At 53.4% G+C, this 17,610-nt stretch overlaps 1 protein-coding gene across 1 annotated transcript in view; it reads right to left on the bottom strand.

Annotated features, from left to right (window-relative positions):
• ADCY5 (adenylate cyclase 5) overlaps positions 1 to 17,610 on the bottom strand; it is a 138,499-nt gene that overhangs the window by 47,686 nt on the left and 73,203 nt on the right. The window lies entirely within an intron of this gene.

Genomic DNA, 17,610 nt, shown 5'->3' with positions numbered 1-17,610 from the left:
GAAACATCCTCTGACGACCTCAATACTTACTGGGAAATTCAACGTCTACACAAGATTCAAAATCAAACTCAGAAAGAACAGAGAGATAGTACAAGGGTTGAGTGATTTGCCCTGCGGTCAACCCAATTTCAAATACCAGCCACGGCAAATGGTCCACAGAGCACCCCCAGGGGTCACTCAAGATCACGGAGAAAGGTTCAGGACCCAAGCACTGGCGTGCGCAGACCCCCAAAACCCCAAATACAAACAAAGTCCTAAAATCAAACCCATGAACACTGAGACTAGATTAGAGGTTGTCAGAGGTGAAAGTGGCAGTGGGCGACACGGGTGCAGATGGTTGAATAGGTACAGACTTTCAAGCTATAAAATAAACACGTCAGTGGGTATAACATACAATGTGATAGCCATAGATAAAGACACAGTGCTACATAGTTTAAAGTGTCTTAGAGTTGCCAGGGAGAGGGGACACTGGGTATGGCTCTGACCTGGCATGCGACAGACCTGGTTCTGACCCACATACAGTCCCCTGAGCACCACCAGCAGTGACCCCTAAGCACAGAGCCAGGTGTGGCCCAAAAGCCAAAAATAGATTGCTTAATAATCTTTAAAATGTTCATCATAAGAAAGAAAAATATAACTATTTACAAGCTTTCGTCCCAGCAGGTAATAAGCAGAATTTCATCATATTTTTATTAATATAGTAACAGATATTAACTAGACTAATTGTGTGGTAAATATGTCATAAGCTATACAAATATTGAGTGTTTGTTAAATACCTAAAACTAGTTAATATGTCAATGACATCTTCATTTTTTAAAATCTCCTAAAATATCAGAATGGAGAGGGAAACCTCAGTCTGGTCAGCGGCAGGGGAACAACGCATGACTGTCCTCTCTCACCAGACACATTCAGTGTCAGAGACTGACCACGCCATGAGGAAAGAAAGAAGATTTAAATAAAAGAAGAAACACAGTGAAGAAATGCATAAAGACACAGAGAATAAAAAATAACCAAGCAACGACGAAACGACCAGAATTATTATACAAGTTAATAAATATGAAAAGCCCAAAATACAAAATCAAAATGCAAAAAACAACTATATTCATACAAGAGTACTGAGCAATCAAAAGTGAAAACTTGTTGGGGAGTCTGAGGGGCGCAGTGCTTAGGCGCTCCTCCTGCTCTGAGCTGAGGCTCACTCCTGCAGTGCTCAGGGTCCAGGTGGCAAGGACTGAACCCAGGCCTCCTGCATGTGAAGCATGCATGAGATACAGGCTCTTGAACTATGTCTCTAACCCCAGAAGTGGATATTTCTTAAAGCCCTATTTAAATATTACCAAAATCTATGAATGCTATGCATGTAAATATAATATAACATGTACAAGACCCATTCATTAAAAGCACTAAAATACTAGTGCAAGAAAAATATAAAAGTTCTAAATAAATGGAGAGAGACTCCAAGTTCATATATAGGAAAACTCCAATTTATTCAGAGGGTAGCTCTTTCCCAAATTAATCTACAGATGTGATATAATTATAATAAAAACCCATGTAGAAATATTTTTAGAATTAACAAAATGAATCTACAAGGTATATGGAAAACTAAGTCAGTAGAAAAGCCAAAATAATTTTTTTAAAAAGATGAACCAAGTTGGAAGGCTTACACTATTTAATTTTAAGATTTTCTATAAAGTTCAAGCGGTTAGGTTAAGACTGCAGAACTGGCGTAAGGACAGAAGGAGAGATGAATGCAAGAGAATTGAGAGTGGAGGGTGGGGGATGAGAGTGGAGGGTGGGGGATGGATAATAACTTACATTTATAGTTAAATTTTGAAAAGAATGCCAAGGCAATTCAACAGGAAAACAAATGGCCTGTTTAGCAAAAGATGCTGAAGTAATTTGATATCCACATACAAAACAATAAAATTGAACTCTCTATCTCTGCCATCTACAAAAAACAGCTTGGCGAAGCTCAGATATAAGCCTAAGAGTTTCCACTATAAGGGCTTTAGGGACAAAACAGGGGTTGAGGGGCTTGCCTTGCACACAGCTGACTCTGGCTCGATCACTGGCACCACATATGGCCCTCAATGCCACCAGGAATGAGCCTTGAGCACTGCCAGGTGTGGCTCAAACCCAACTCTTTCTCCCACAACATAACCAAATAACAGATAAAATCATATGTCCTCTTCTCTTTTTTTTGCTTTTTTGGGTCATACCCGTCAATGCACGAGGGTTACTCCTGGCTCTGCACTCAGGAATTACTCCTGGCGGTGCTCAGGGGACCATATGGGATACTGGGAATCGAACCCGGGTCGGGTCGGCCTCGTGCAAGGCAAACGCCCTACCCGCTGTGCTCCAGCCCCATATGTCCTCTTTTTTAAAAAAAAAAAAAAAATCACCACTTATAAAGTTCTTAGAAAAAAATCTTCATGACTTTGGATTAAGTAATGATTTTTTAGAAGTTATACCAAAAGCATAAAAGACAAAAGAAAAAGTAGAGAGAAAGAGATTAAAATAGATAAATTGGATTTCATCAAAATTAAAATCCTTTCTTCTTTAAAAGGCACCACCAAGATGATCTGCAAAATGGGGAAAAATATCTGCAAATTGCATTGTCACACCCTTATTGTTGACGGAGATAAAGGCAACTAAATGGTGAATAATCCTTTCAACGAATCCTTTCAACAATGCAAGCACAACTGCATATTACTATGATAAGAAAAAACTCCACAAGACATCCAAAAATTAATTCAAAATTGTTCATAAACTGAATACAAACACACAAATCTATAAGGCTTTCAGGAAAAAAAATCTTAGGATGCTGGGTTTGGCTAAATATTTAAATATTAAAATATTAAAATAATAGCAAACGTATGTCTAGAAGGAAAAAGAAGCTAGACCTCTTTTTCTTCCTTTCCTTTCCATTTTGGGTCATTCCCAATAGTGCTCAGGGCTGCTCCTAGTGGCGCTCTAGGGACAATTCGGTGCCCGTGATGGAAGCCAGGCCCCCATAAGGAGCTGGCTCTCTAGCCTACTGAGCTGTCCTTCTGGCCCCAGGAGCCAGGTCTCATCAAGATCTGCTCTCCAGAAACCACCAAGGATAAGAAGACAACCCACAAAGCAAGGAGAAATGATTTGTCAATTATATATATATATATATAATAAATAATATATATTATATATATAATAAAGACTTGTACAAGACTTCTTAGGGAACTCTCAATGTTTAAAAATAAGAGCCTGAACTGGGCTGGAGCGATCACACAGCAGGTAGGGCATTTGCCTTGCACGCAGCTGACCCGGGTTCAATTCCCAGCATCCCCTATGGTCCCCTGAGCATCGCCAGGGATAATTCCTGAGTAAAGAGCCAGGAGGAACCCCTGAGCATCGCCGGGTGTGACCCAAAAAGCAAAAAAAAAAAAAAAAAACAGCCCACTTTTAAATAGATTTGAAGATAATTCAGCAAAGGAGAATCAAGGGTGACAAATAAGTGCAAGGAAAGATGTTCAGCATCACTGCCCATCAGAGGACACATTTAAAGCAACAATGAGATAGACACAGGACTAGACTGGTTAACATTCCATTATCTGAAAAATGAGAAGACAAGAGGATCAGAGAGCGGCACTGAGCAACTAAGGCACTTGCCCAGCATAAGCCCAACACAGGTTTGATCCCTGGTACCATGCGTGTTCCCCAAGCCCTGCCAGGAATGACTCCTGAGCACAAAGTTGGCAGTAAGCCTGAGCATGTCGGTGTGACCCAACTCCCTCTCCCCTCCAAAACAGAAACAGAAAAGAAGAACTGGTGACACTTGGTCCTGGAGAAAACGTGAAGCAACTGGACTGAAAATGGATGGTGCAGCCTCTGGGTAAACAGCCTGCCCATGTCTCATCAAGTTAAACATGCACTGGACATATGACCAGGGCCTCATTCCAAGGACTTCCGCCCATATGCAAGGGAAAGTAATGCTCATGTGCAACCTGCGTGTGAACAGCTACAAGGCAGCACTCAGTGCTGAAAAAGACACGCTACACAACACGGTGCATGGCAGACAGCGAGAAAGCTGTCCCATGCCGGGCTGGCGGGGGTGAGGGTCTGCTCTCACAGTGTTCCCCGGGAGAAGGGAAACCCCTCGAGACTGAAAACACACGAGGCACATTTTAGGGGGTGGACCTTGCTCCCCATCTGTATGTGTTTGTCAGATCCACATGTGGGATAAAACAGTTCTGAGTCCTACTCTGTATGCAGCAAGAGAGAGTGGGAGTAACTCGCCGAGGAGGAGAGAGGATGGGAGCTGTGGGCAGCGCAGGAAGAGGCCAGAGGAAGGGTCAGGGTCTATTTTGAGACAGAGCCCCAAGGTAATTATCCAGGAGCCGCTGTCCCATCTCCCACTAATCCTTCAGACTGTAATCCGACTCGGCCCATGGACAAAGACCAATGGCCACAGACAGTGCAAATCCAGGTAAACCTGGGCAGGGTAACATAATAGGGGTCCAAATGGCCGGGCTAAGTTTAGTAGCCAGCGACTGTCTCTGGCAGGAACAGCAGCCAGGTGAGTGGGGAGAGGTACTGGACCAGAAGGGCCATCATGAGCAAGGCCCTGGACAGCTGGGCTCAAGAGCTCAGCAAATTGGCCCTGAGAGTGAAAAGAAGGAGATCAGAAAAGGAGATTAACAACACACACACACATACACACACACACAGACACACACTCATACACACACAATGCGGGTCAGGGGCTAAAGGGCCTGTGCAAATGCCAATGTCATAAATGGAGGAGGCGTAAGTAAAACCTGATGGGATTCTGCCTGCAGCCTCCTCGGAAGGATTCTGCAACCCAACATGGACCCCAGCCCTTGGGCGAAAGCGTTAAAATACCAACTGCTGGCTATCTTCAGCACGGCACACAAGCAGCAGTGAGTGACCAAGCCCCTTCATGGGGCCCTGGAAAGGCCAGAGAGAGAGAGAGAGAGAGAGAGAGAGAGAGAGAGAGAGAGAGAGAGAGAGCGAGAGCACCGTGGGTAAGGTGCTGCACATGGATCGATGACCCAGGTTCAATCCCCTGAGCACAGGCCCAGAAGCAAGGCCTGAGATTGTCCTGTGCAGCGCCAAAACAAAACAACTAAACTGACATAAGAGCTTTATTACTAAATGACAACGGGCAGTATGAGACTATACCCGAGGACAGTAGCAATAAGGTCCAGGAGGATTGGTCCATGGTCGGGAGCTTGCCACAGGATGGGGAGGGCGGGGGAGGCTAGAAGGACAGAGACGAAACCACTATGACAATGACAGTTGGAAGTGATCACTCTGGATAAGAACTGAGTGCTGAAAGGAAGTAAAGAGATGTACATGATAACCTCTCAATATCTGTTGCCAATCATAGTGCTCCAAAGGCGGTGGAGAGGAGAGAGGAGAGAGGGGAGGGGGAGAGGGAGAGGAAGAGAGAGGAAGATAGAGGGGTAGAGGGAGAGAGAGAGAGAAGAAATGCCTTAAAAGCAGGCTGGGAGTGGTGCTGACAGGAGGGAAACCAGGGACACTAATGGTGGGAAATGTGCACTGGTGAAGAGACAGACGATGGAACATTGTATGACTGAAAATCAATCATGAACAACTTTGTAATTGAATATCTCATGGTGATTCAATAAAAAAATAAATTAAGAAAATAAATGATAATGGGCAGCGTTCACCACGGCAGACAAACGACCTAGTGAAGGCCTGTACCACCCAACTCCCGGGGCACGTCTCACCCCCTGGAGTGTGTGTGCAAGTGTGCCCACAGCCCCTGGGCTGCAGGAAGGGAGAGCCACGATTGGGCATCTTAGCCTCCGGGTTTTAGATGCCCTCCAGGTCTGGGAGCAGGCCCAGGGCAGGCCAGGAGAATCCCTGCAGGTCTGCGAGCCTGCTGGGAGCCCGGGGGAGCCCGGCACCTCCCTCTGGGGTGAGGCGTGATCTGGCTGCAGTGGAGGAGGTGGGTGTGGGGGGGGCGGGGACAGGGGGAGACCCTGGCGCCCTGAGTTTCTGCTGCCTCTCAGGTTTCCTGGGGGCTCTGCAGCAGGCCAGGTCCTGGGGAAGCGACTAGGAAGCAGCAGAGATGGGAAGGAGAGGAAAGGGGCAGGGAAGAGCCTGGGAACTGCCCCTGTGCACAGCTCAGCTCCTGGGACCAAGTCTGTCCCCTTGCCGTGAGGCACACATTGATGCAGGGGGCAGGCGCAGAGAGCAGCCAGGGTTCGAGACACGGACACAGGAGGCAAGATCAGGGCAGGAAGGCTGGAATTATCTGAATTTTCATTTCAGACCGACAACAGACAGCTTTGCAGTATCAGTATAACCCGCACAATATTTGAGACACACTTGATCCTAGAAACAGACTTGCGGGCCTGGAGCGTGTGGCTGGCATGGCCTATTCCTGCCAGGCCCGGCCCCAAGCATCAAGACATCATCAGGCAGAGCGCTAAAATCCTGGACAGTCCCGAGCCCAGCCATGCGCGGCTGGGTGCGCCCTGGAGACCAGTATGTAGCGGGGCCTGCCCTCACCGGGCACTGCACCTTCCCTCCCCCTTCCTTCCCTTTTCTTTTGATTTCCGGGCCACACCTGGCTGTGCTGGGGGCTGTCCCTGGCCCGGGGGGTGTTGGAGGCCCAGCCCGGCTCCTCTTCCCTTTCTTCCTTCCCCCACCCCCCACTCCAGGCAGAGCTCGGGGCCATACGGTGCCAGGATGGAGCTTGGGCCTGGCACACTCTCGCACATCTCTTACACAATTCACTTCCTTCTCATCATCTGCTCGTCAAACCTGCCCTCAGCCCTGACACCACTCGCACCCCTACGCTAGATTCTTGCTCCAGCCCTCCTCGGCTGTGGGAGGCCCCATGGGCTCGCTCCTGGAATCTGACCTCGCCTCAGCGACGGCCTCCCAAGTAATGCCCACCCCAAGCTCACAGGGCTGGGCCCTCTCAGGCAGAGGGGAAGCTTCTCTCGCACTGGGGGTCCCAGGGCCCAGACTGAAGGCCAGCACCAGCCCTGCCTGCTCCCTGCTCCGTGTTCTGCCTGGACACACACAACAGCAGCACCCAGACGCCAGAGCGCCTCACGGGGGCCAGCCGGCGGGACTCGAAGGAATCCATTATGGCAGGAAAGAAAACGCATCCAGGAAGGCTGATATTAAACTGGCCACTCCTAGAGGCGCCCGGGAATCGCCTGAACGACGCGCCCGCCCCTGGCACGGAGGGACTTTTCAGAAGCATTACCAGTTTGTTTGCTTTCTTTTTTATCATTGAGGCCTCTTAAAACTGTTTTCTCTGCAAAGAATGAAAAGTGCTGTGTGCTTTTTTGGTGATCAAAGACACATTATCTCTGCTTGGGGGCTTTGTGAAGAGGTCCTCTTTCCTGGAGAAGCCAGGCCAATCCGGAAGGTTCCAGACAAATGGGGCCATTCCTACCAGGGACCTACCCTGGAGCTTGCCTGCGTCTAGGCTCCCGATGGCATCTAGCTGCACAGACTCCTTCCTTCCTCCCTTACTTCCTCCCTTCCTTCCTCCCTTCCTCCCTTCTTTCCTCCCTCCCTCCTTCCTCCTTCCTCCCTCCCTCCCTCCCTCCCTTCCTTCTTTCCTCCCTCCCTTCCTTTCTCCTTCCTTTTTTCCTTCTTCCCTCCTTCCTTCCTCCCTTCCTTCCTCCTTCCTTCCTCCTTCCTTTTTCCTCCCTCCCTCCCTCCCTCCCTCCCTTCCTTCCTTCCTTCCTTCTTCCCTCCTTCCTTCCTTCCTCCCTCCCTTCCTTCCTTCTTCCCTCCTTCCTTCCTTCCTCCCTTCCTTCCTTCCTTCCTTCCTTCCTCCCTTCCTTCCTTCTTCCCTCCTTCCTCCCTCCCTCCCTCCCTCCCTTCCTTCCTTCTTCCCTCCTTCCTCCCTCCCTCCCTCCCTTCCTTCCTTCTTCCCTCCTTCCTTCCTTCCTTCCTTCCTTCCTTCCTTCCTTCCTTCCTTCCTTCCTTCCTCCCTCCCTCCCTTCCTCCCTTCCTTCCTTCCTCCTTTCCTTCCTCTCTTCCTTCCTCCTTCCTTCTTTCCTTCCTCCTTCCTTCCTCCCTCCCTCCCTCCCTCCTTTCCTTCCTTCCTTCCTTCCTCCCTCCCTCCCTCCCTCCCTCCCTCCCTTCCTTCCTTTCTCCCTTCCTTCCTATTGAACCCAAGGTCTCTGCATGCCAGGCAGGCCTTTACACCTGAGCCACATGGCAGTGCCTGCCAGTCACCCTGTTCCAGAATCCTCTATGCACAGTATTCTCTACACCAGAGACCCTCCTATGATACCACTGACCTTCTGACACTCTCCTGCCCACTGTGACTGCCAAGGACCAGTTGGAAATCTCTCCCAGCCAGAGTCCTGCATTGGCACGCCAACTGAGAGACAGATCCCTGGCACATGGCAATGCCCAGTGCTGCCCAACATGCTGCTTCCTGGGAAGCGCCATCCACAGTCTGACCCTGAAGGCACGGTGGCCACTTGGCACAACCCCGGCTGACTGAATGAGAGTGGGCGGGGCGAGGCGCTTGCCTGGCATGCAGCCAGCCCGGTTAGATCCCCGCACCCATATGCCCAGACCCACGGGGAATGAGCCCTGAATACAGAGCCAGGTGTGGCCCCAAAAGCAATTTATCAATTCATCAATGAAATGAGAGCCAGGAAGAGCAGCCAGAAAGTAGAGTGCAGTGGCCCGGGATGCCAGGGGATACTTAGTTTCATCTTCAGTGCACGCCCCTCTGAGAGAGGGCTGGTCTGTCACTGGCACAGTACTGCCCTTTTGCTGGTGGGGAAACTGAGGCTGGGCAAGGCAGGTGCACTGCCCACGGTCACTCCAGAACCTGATTCTCAGAGAGCGGGAGCTCGCCCTGCTGCACCACCCAGCTCTTTGTTGTTGCTTTTTGGGGGGGGGCACACCCAGCTGTGCTCAGCTTTCACTCCTGGCCCCAGACTCAGGTGTTGCTCCTGGCCCTGCCGGAGGGTGCCGGGATGAGACCCACGTCAGCCACAGGCAGGGCCAGCGGCCACCCGCCGTCCTAGTGCTCTAGCCCCAGCCCAGCTCTTCTTTATATCATTTTAATTTTGGTCCATTTTGCTTTATTCTAGTGATAAAGAAACAGCTCTGCCCCATATTTGTCCTAGGTGCCTTGAGCCGTCTCCAAAGTCCTTGGCACACCCGCGCTGCGTGCTAGAGACTGACCCACAGCCGGTCCCTGGCACTGCCCCGAGGGCCCCAGCTGCCTGCCTTGCTCCTGAAGGGCTTCCCTCAGGTACTGTTCGCCCACACTGAATGCGAAGCCACGCTTAGAAAACGTGTGTCAGTAGTGGTTCTTGGTGCACTCAGCAGATGGTGAGACTGTCAAACTCAGCGTCCCCCAAAGAAAACTCGAGACTCTTCATCCTGCCGGTCCCCTTCGGCCCCTTCACCACAGACCTCAGGGTCCTGATATGTCTAGGTTATGTTCATTCTGCAGTGGTTGCTTTTTGGGGTTTGCAGGCTACATGTGCTGGTACTCAGGGCTTACCCCTGGCTCAGTGCTTGGGAGCCATGCGTGGTGCTGGGGTCAGACCAACATTGTCCGTGTGCAAGGCCTGCACCCAACTCCTCCACTGTCCCTCCAGCTCCTGCACAGTCTTGGCAGTATGGGTCTATTTCACACCATCCATCAAGCCTTTCTTATGGCCAAATAATATTCCACAGTACAAAGTTCCCCAGTGTTGTTTGTCCACTTGTGGATACTTGGGTCACGCCCACTTTGGGGCTGCCCTGGACAATGCTGCTGTGGACACTCGTGCGCCCACTCGCAGATGAACGCTTTCCATTCTCCTGGGTGGCTGCCAGTGGCAGGATGCGGGGTGCTCCACCTGCAGGCGCTCCTGTTCTCCCTCTGCCGTGTTGAGACATAGGGGGAGGGGCTGCACCAGGAAGAGACCCCCCACAGATACAGGATGGGCCAGAGCCTGGGAGGCCAAGATCCCGGGCTCCGGGATTCTAAGTGAGTCGAGACTCCTGGACTCTGTGTGGCATTTTGAGCCCCTGCCCAAGTGTTCCTGCAGCAGCTGTGCACCCCGCCCTCTGGCAGCAGGACGGCTCTGGTGACACATCCTCCCCACGCCTGTTCCGGCTGCTCTTAACTGCTGTGAGTGGCTTGGGGCTACCCCTGGGGTATCCAGAGGCTCCTCCCAGCTCTGTGCTGGTGCTCAGGGATGGGGCTGGCTCTGCCTCCAGCAAGCAGGTCCTCTAACCCCTGCACCGACCAGGGCCCCGGCCCAGAGATCTCTATGTGCTAAGGCAAACAGTGACAGTCACAAGTGATATAATTTATTCTGTAACTTGAACAGCTGTGACTTCACAGCAGAACGGTCACAATGTAGACTTTATTTTTGTCCTCTTTGGTTGCAAGGTCCTAGGAAACCCTGTGTTTGCATCACTAGAGAACACAAACAGCTTTCACTTAATGACACTTCATCCAATGAGACGTCATCTTGATTCACCCCATCCCACCCTCACCTCTCTGACGGGACACAGGCTCCCCAGGCTAGCCCCAAGCTCTTCCACAAATACTCAGTTTACAAGAAAGACAGCAGAGGAAACAATACTCTTAGTTCACAAAGGGCTTTCTAAATTAAAAACAAAAAATAAATAGATGAACAAGTTACTCAAAGCAGTAAAACTATAAACGACTTACAAATGCGTAAAATGAAAAGAGAAAAAAAGTGAACCCTCGCTAGTAAACAAAGAAATACAAATGGAAAATATATTTGCCTATTAAGCCAGCTGAGCTTTTTGCATGGCCATGCTGCTGCCAAGAATGAACAGAACCGGCAGCCTCCCACACCACCCGCGGGATGCGAATGGGTCCATCCTCTCTGGAAAGCAATCGGCCTGTGGATGAAGAGGCTTAAAAATGTTCCTGCCAGGCAGAGGGCAGGGGGCTTGTCCTGCACGTGGCCAAGGGGGCTCTACCCCAGCACCACCCGAGTGCCCTGAGCACAGAGCCGGGAGTAAGCCCTAAGCACTGCCGGATGTGCCCACACCACCAACCCCCAAAACGTTCCTCCTTCTGGCCCGGCTTAGGCAGCTCCCCACGGGAAACCTCTGAGGTGAGAACACGCTGGTTTGAACAGGGATTTCTAGGCAAAGATAAAGTCTAAAACCGAAGAACAGCCGTGTGTCCAACAGCACCAGGAGAGTTAAATAAACGCTGCGGCTGCTGTGCCCAGGAATACACTGAGGCCTTTATTTGAAGAAGATTTAACATTATGGGGAAATTTCCAAAATATAATGTCAAGTGTGTGGAGGCGGGAAGAAGGCACAAAATTGCAAATCGAACGAGACACAGGAATATCTAAGGGTGTTAACAGGAGCCTCTCAGGGGCGTGTCGTGCGGATTCTTTACTTGGTTCCTTAGACACTGACACTTTCCACCTTCTCTGTGGCATGCATTGCTCTGAAAAGAGGAGCAATAAACATGTTTAAAAGAGGAGGGGCCTGCTTTCACTCTGACACTCTGAGCACAGCAGGTTGGAAAAAGTCTAGTACAAGAGGTGAGATAAGACACGGGGGGGGGGGGGGGGGGGGGGGCTGTGTCCGCAGGCTGTGGAGCAGGAGAGCTTCGTGGAGAAGCCTTTGGGAGGAGCAGCAAGGGCTGGATCCAGGCAGCCGCCGGCAGGAGAGAGGAGGAGCTTCAGGCGGGGACCGAGAAAGAATGCACAAGAAAGCAGAGAGAGCAGGGAGCTGGGACAGCAGGGACTCAGCGCTGTGGGAGGGACTGGTGTGGGTGTGGGGTGGAGTACCTGCGGGGAGATGGCTTCCTCTCCTCTCAGCCCCTGGAGGCAGGGCACATCAGCTAAGAGGCTGCCCCCTGACCCGGGAGCATTAAAAGCCCTCAATGGCCCCATTCCTCAAATAAAAAGCACGGCAATTTTTCCAAATAACAAAATGTGCACTTATTTGAGAAAATTTCAAAATTATCGGGAGAAAAAACCTCACTCCCCAAGACATCCAGTGCTTACAGGTTCCTCTTTTTTTCTGTCTCTTTTAAAACCCATGCAAGGTTTTTTGTTTTTGCTTCCATGAAACCCTGTGATCTTACTGTTTATATAATCTGACCTCCTGCCTTGCCACTTAGCATCAGAATGCTAGCATGAGCCTCTGCTGTTACAATGTCCTGAGGCAGGCTTGCAGCGGGAGAGCGCCATCAGAGGTGCTGGGGAGAGCAGACACCGGGATGTCCCAGCCAGGGTCCAGGGGAAACGCAGTCCACAGAGAAGGGAAGCTGCTGGGAGCTAACACCACGCGGAGATGTGCTGGGAGAAGCTGCTTGGAAGTGAGCGAGAAAGACGAGACCATGAGTCATGAGTAAGGTCACACGAGAATACCAACTGCAGGACTGTGGGCATCCAAGAGAGACAGGCTGAAAAGATTCACCTGAGGGACCGAGAGGTAATACCAGGGTAAGGCCTTGCACATGCAGACTTCGGCTCTGCGTGTCCCCTACACAAGTACCAGCAGGTGTGACCCCTGAGCACAGAGCCAGGAACAAACCCCAAGCAGTGCCGAGCATAAATATGAAAGAAAGGACACAGGACAGTCCGACAGTCCCGAAGAGAAGGCAGGAAGAGAGGGAAGGAGGGAGGGCGGGAGGGAGGGAGGGAGGGAGGGAAGGAAGGAAGGAAGGAAGGGAGGGAGGGAGGAAGGAAGGAAAGAAGGAAGGAAGGAAGGAAGGAAGGAAGGAAGGAAGGAAGGAAGGAAGGAAGGAAGGAAGGAAAGGAGGGAAGGAGGGAGGGAGGGAGGGAGGGAGGGGGGAGGGAGGGAAGGAAGGAAGGAAGGAAGGAAGGAAGGAAGGAAGGAAGGAAGGAAGGAAGGAAGGAAGGAAGGAAGGAAGGAACAGAGGGAGGGAAGGAGGGAGGGAGGGAGGGAGAGGGGGAAGGAGGGAGGGAGAGGGGGAAGGAGGGAGGGGGAAGGAAGGAAGGAAGGAAGGAAGGAAGGAAGGAAGGAAGGAAGGAAGGAAGGAAGGAAGGAAGGAAGGAAGGGAGGGAGGGAGGGAGGGAGGGAGGGAGGGAGGGAGGGAGGGAGGGAGGGAGGGAGGGAGGGAGCCTGAGTGAGCGCAGAGGCTGAGCCTGGCCTTGAGAACCATCCCTGGCACGGCCATGTGCCCCTGAGCGTGCGACCCCTAGCCGGGGGTTGCCCTGGGCCCCTGATCTCTATAAGGGTAAGGGGTAATAGGGGGCCCTACAATTTGGGGTTTTAGGTGGAGGGCATACCCAGAAGTACTCAGGCCTACTTGGTTCTGTGCTCAGGGACCATCCTCAGGGCGAGGGACGAAACCGTGTCTGCTGCGCAGAGCAAGTGACTTCCCGCTGTGCTGCCTTTCCAGCCATTTAAAACAAAACAGGACCCTCGAGGCTGGAAAGCACCAGGGGCTTAAGCTTCCTGATTTCCATGGCTCAATCCCCAGCACAGCCAGGCGGGAGCCCTGAGTCAGGGGTGAGCCGTGAGCACAGTTGGGTGTGGCCGCCAAGTAAACAGAAAACAAAATTAAGATTTACTGCCTGAAGATCTAGTACAGAGGTCAAAACACATGCCTTACATGTGGCTACAGGTTCAAATTCCGGCCCTGCACAAGGTCCCCCAGGACCGCCTGGACTGATTCCCGAGCACTGTCGAGTGTGGCCCCAAATGGAGAAAAAGGCAACTTGTCTGTGGTCTCAGATGTCTTGTCCACAGAATGAGAGGGGCTCTGGGGGATAGCCAAAGTCCCACAGTGGCCACTTGTCCTGCCATCAGAGGCACACTGCCAGGGCTTCCTGCACCCCCCGATTTCAAATACCCTGTCCCAGGGCTCCTGAAGGGCACCAGATGGAGACACCTGGTGAGACCAGGTGATCCCGGCACTGCCTGTCTCACCCCCGGGTGGCAATGGCACCCTCAGAACCCAGGACAGGCCCCTTCACACCTTGCGGAAGCCACTCATACTTCCCAATGAACCCAGGACGGGAGATGGGCGGGAGCGGCCGGGGCTGATGGGTAACATTGGGCGTGGGAAGCCCTAGGCAGGCTATGCCACCGTCCCCCTCGAAACTGTTTCCTCTACCTTCAGGAGAGAGAGAGCTGGTTCTCAGTCCTGGCAGGCTTTGCGGGCTCGGGGCCAGAGAGACAGGACAGCCAGAGAGATGGCGTTGGCCTCGCACGTGGCCAACCCAGGTGCAATCCCTGGCACCCCATAGGGTCCCGTGAGCCCGGCAGGAGTAACCCCTGAGCACAGCTGGGTGTGCCCAAGATCAAAAATTTTCTTAAATTGAAACAAAAGAAGTTCCACAAGCTCAGAGTTTATTTATGATCTGAGAGCAATGCAATTCCTCCTCTCCAAAATTCTCTTCTTGAAGAACAATTATCCAGCACCTTCCCCCGCCCCAGGAGAGTCAATCTCCATTGTTCCAGGTAGGGGTGTGTGTGGAGGGGGAGTGCTGAGCTGGTGCTGGGCTGTGTGGGCGGCAGGTAGGGGCTGACACAAAGCAGGGGGAACGGGGAAGGGTGCCCCCACCTTTCCATCCTCCCCCACTCACCACTGGGGTCCTGGTGGGGTCTGCTGAGTTTGGGAAGGAGCCTCCTAAGAGCTGGGAGCACTGCCTGAGAGCAGGTCTGTGGCGGGACGTCCCCAACTCTGGGGGTGCCCAGGGCGCTCCCCTGAGGCCGGGATACGGGTGCTGCTTATAGACTCTGGGGCAGTCACGGAACCTGCTGGAATCCCAACGCCCTTGTGTCCAAAGCGGAGCAAACACGTCTGCTAACTGAAGCGCAGGCAGAGCGGGAAGAGCCCCCAGCAAGGAGGTCTCGGGAAAACTGCCAACTGCCCTAAGGCTGCAGGGCCCACCTGTGGCTGCAGAGCGAGGGTCCGAGAAGACCTGGACTGGGCCAGTGCTGGGTGTCCAGCGGCCTCCAGGTCGCTGCTTTCTGCCCGTCCCCAGCCCTGGTGCAGAAACGCACGGCGCAGGCGACTCTTTGACAGGAGGCAGGCGGGCAGGAGCTGCGAGAGCGGGAAGAACCACTTCACAGGAGAGAGGCCTGACAGGGCCGGAGCCAGGAACCAGGCAGAGACAGCACAGAGCCAGTGGCGGGACGCGCGGGGCGGAGAAGTAGGCCCTCGCAGGGTGCGGCCAGAAGGAAAGGGGCAGGCGTCACCTCGAGATGACTGTGCTGGTGGGGAAGGGGTGCCGCCTGGGCCAGAATGTCTGTCTGAGGGCCGCATCTCACCTTCCTTCTGCCACAGCCCCGCTGCGGCCTGGTTTCCTCTCTGTGCCCCTCCCCCCCCACACACACACGGCCTCCAAGCCTCGTCCTGTGGCCACTCATTACGAGGCCTTCACACGTGGAGTCCCAGAGTATCCCAGGGGCCACGGGGGACCCTACAGCCCCATGAAGATGAGTCACTTCACCCAAGCTGCTGTCTCTCCTCTGAGAAAATGGTAAAGATGAGGGCAGGGGGCGTTCTGTATGTGTGTGGATGTGTGTATGTCTGTGTGTCCGTGTGGGTCTGTGTCTGTCTTGTCTGTGCATGTGTGTGTGTGTGTGTTTGTGTGTGTGCATGCGCGGGGAGGGGTGTGGAGACAATGGGACACCTGACACACTCAGGGTGTGTTACGGGAACGCTGCATGCATGAAGACGGGTCTTGCACAGGAGTGCACATCCCTGCGCCTCAAATAAAATTTAAAATAAGGAAGGATGGAGGGGCCAGAGAGACAAAAGACAGCACAGCGGGGAGGGCGCTTGTCTCGCCTGCGGCCGGTCTGGGTTCAATCTCCAGCACCTCATATGGTCACCCCGAGCCCCGCCAGGAGTGACCCCTGAGTGCAGAACCAGAAATAAGCCCTGAGCACCTCTGGGTGGCGAAAAAACTTCAAAACACCCAAAAGTGCCCAGAAGGCGGCTCCGTTTACCCAGCAGCTGGAAGCTGGGAGCTTGGCCTGGGGGCCCTGCTGGGGGGACCAGCACAAGTCCCCCTCTGCCAGGCCCGCTCCGCCCAGGGGTGGTCCTTGCGGGAGCCTGCACAGCCTAGAAGCAGGGGCTGAGGAAGAGGAGGGGTGAGAGGGCTGGGATTTCTGGGAGGCGGCGGGCAGGAGGGTGAGCTCAGCTTCCTGTGCGGGGCTTGGGAGAGCAGGAGGGGCCGGGGCTGCTTGGGCCCAGGCTGGGGACCGAGGGGTACACGCGGGGCCCAGGCCAGCCAACCCTCCTCTCACCCGGGTCCTCCGCCACTTCCATAGCTCAAGTTTCTTTTTTCAAGATCACTGAATCAGGGGAGGAAGGTGGCGGCAAACAGCCTGGGCTGCCAGGGGCCATGTCTGTGAATCCCCCCACACCCCTCCCTCTGATAAGACCCTTTGCTTCCTGGGCGAGAGCAATAGTTTGGCAGTTAGGGGACTTGCCTTGCATGCAGCTAACCCAGATTGGATCCCTGGTACCCCACATGGCCCCCTGAGCCCCGCCAGGAGAGATCCCTGAGCACAGAGCCAGGAGAAAGCCCTGAGCCCAGCCAGGTTTGGCTTCAAAACAAACGACAACAAAACAGCATCTCGTCTCTGCCTGCCTGGCAGTGGCTCTCTGCTGCCGAGCAGTCGGGAGCCCCCAGGGCCCCCCCACCTCTCTTTTGCCTCATCTCCCCCTCCCCCTCCGGGGAGCAGCCCAGACACCCAGAGTTCAGGCACAAGAGGGTGTTCCCAGGGCCACATGGGGACCCACGACAGTAGCAGGAAGCTGCACGTCTGCAGCCCAATCCTGACAGCCAGCAAACAACCCCGCCTGCTCCCTGCCCAGCTCAGACCAAAGACCCCACGTCCTCGGAAATCAGACAGGGGAAGCCCCACCCAGTCAGTCCTGCAGGCACTCTGCATCCTGCAGGGAAGCAGGCCGGCCACGGGCAGAGGGGCCGTGCAACACACCAGCCGGGCCCGGGCAGAGGGGCCGTGCCCATACCAGCCGGGCCTGGGTCTTCTTCAAGACCTGCTGCAGGAAGGAGCCTAGGAGTGTGTGGGCGCTGCCCTGCCCAGAGTACATGCTCGCTCCTGAGTAAAGAGCTCTTACTCGCCATCCGACAATGGTACTCATAACAGGGGCCGCCGCAGTGCAGGGGCTGGGCTGTCCTCACGGCATGCAGCCTGTCCCTGAGCACCGGGATGGTGTTCACGGGGGATGGGTCAGGGATCAAACTCAGGGGCTCACAGTAACAAACTTGTTCTTACTTGGGTTTCAGTCATACGCTGTTCCAACACCCATCCCTCTATCAAAGCTTCCCAGCAATGGGGCTGGAGTGATAGCACAGCGGGTAGGGCGTTTGCCTTGCACGCGGCCGACCCGGGTTCAAATCCCAGTATCCCATACGGTCCCCTGAGCACCGCCAGGGGTGATTCCTGAGTGCATGAGCCAGGAGTGACCCCTGTGCATTGCCGGGTGTGACCCAAAAAGCAAAACAAACAAAAAAGCTTCCCAGCACCAATGTCCCCAGTTTCCCTCCCACCCCAGCCTGCCTCTATGTCAGGCACCTCTCTCTCTCTCTCTCCTCTCTCTCTCTCTCTCTCTCTCTCTCTCTCTCTCTCTCTCTCTCTCTC

This window comes from Sorex araneus, chromosome 2, assembly GCF_027595985.1.
Source record: "Sorex araneus isolate mSorAra2 chromosome 2, mSorAra2.pri, whole genome shotgun sequence".
Classification (NCBI taxonomy): domain Eukaryota; kingdom Metazoa; phylum Chordata; class Mammalia; order Eulipotyphla; family Soricidae; genus Sorex; species Sorex araneus.
The sequence above is the reverse complement of the archived record's forward strand: the minus strand, read 5'-3'. Positions and strand labels throughout refer to the sequence as shown.